Here is an 861-nt window from a genome sequence, read left to right as displayed (position 1 = left end):
TTTATTTCTTTTCCTTCGTTTGTACCAGTGATCTATTCTCTATATCGTCAACAGCACATTAATCTGTGACAGAGTTTCTAAGCTGTTATTTTACCCTGTAAAGCTGTCGTTTCGAAACGTAAATCTGAAAAACTGTAGCGAATATTCAGTTAATTACGTGTAAGACGTGCCTTCGGAGTCAGCAAATGGCAACGTATCAATTATTTTTCAGAAGGGCAGACTAATTTGAGCCACTTGACACAGGTGAAACCAGGTTACCTAACATAAATTAGTGACAGATTTATGTGCTACCGCGCCCACATCATGCATTAACCGTTACAAAGTGCATGAATAATATCTTGACGTCGCTCGAGCTCTCGATAGGAGGAAAGAATTCCGTCTTGACAAGCATGATTTCAATGGGGAGCTGTTCCTTCGTGTTTGTCTTTTTAAGTCCCATAGAACCGTGCAAAATATGAAGGCCTAAAGACACATACATAAGATTAGTGTTTATCTGGTAGTGTTCTTTCGACGCTATAAAAAATATAGGGCTATTTGATACGACTGCGAAATCGGGCAGAGTATCAGTTGAACTGTTATAACAAGTAATCTTGTAACGTAGACAACTAAACTGGAATAATTGAAAACCGACGCTGCATACGGAGTGTCTCTTAAAAAAAAAAAAAAAAAAAAAAAATATTTGCAACATGTGCTGTTCTCCTTGTTCTCGGAGACGCAAAGCTATCGCACCAGAATGAAAAAGACAGAATAGTGGCGAAGATTAACAGCGACTGAAGGCGGAATGGTATAATTAAATACTTTACCTCAAGCAACAGACTTTTCTTAACAACAGTGTACAATTACATCCGTTTTTCTCGCTCA

Source organism: Schistocerca cancellata, chromosome 1 (assembly GCF_023864275.1).
Source record: "Schistocerca cancellata isolate TAMUIC-IGC-003103 chromosome 1, iqSchCanc2.1, whole genome shotgun sequence".
Classification (NCBI taxonomy): domain Eukaryota; kingdom Metazoa; phylum Arthropoda; class Insecta; order Orthoptera; family Acrididae; genus Schistocerca; species Schistocerca cancellata.
This window is presented reverse-complemented; position numbering follows the sequence as displayed.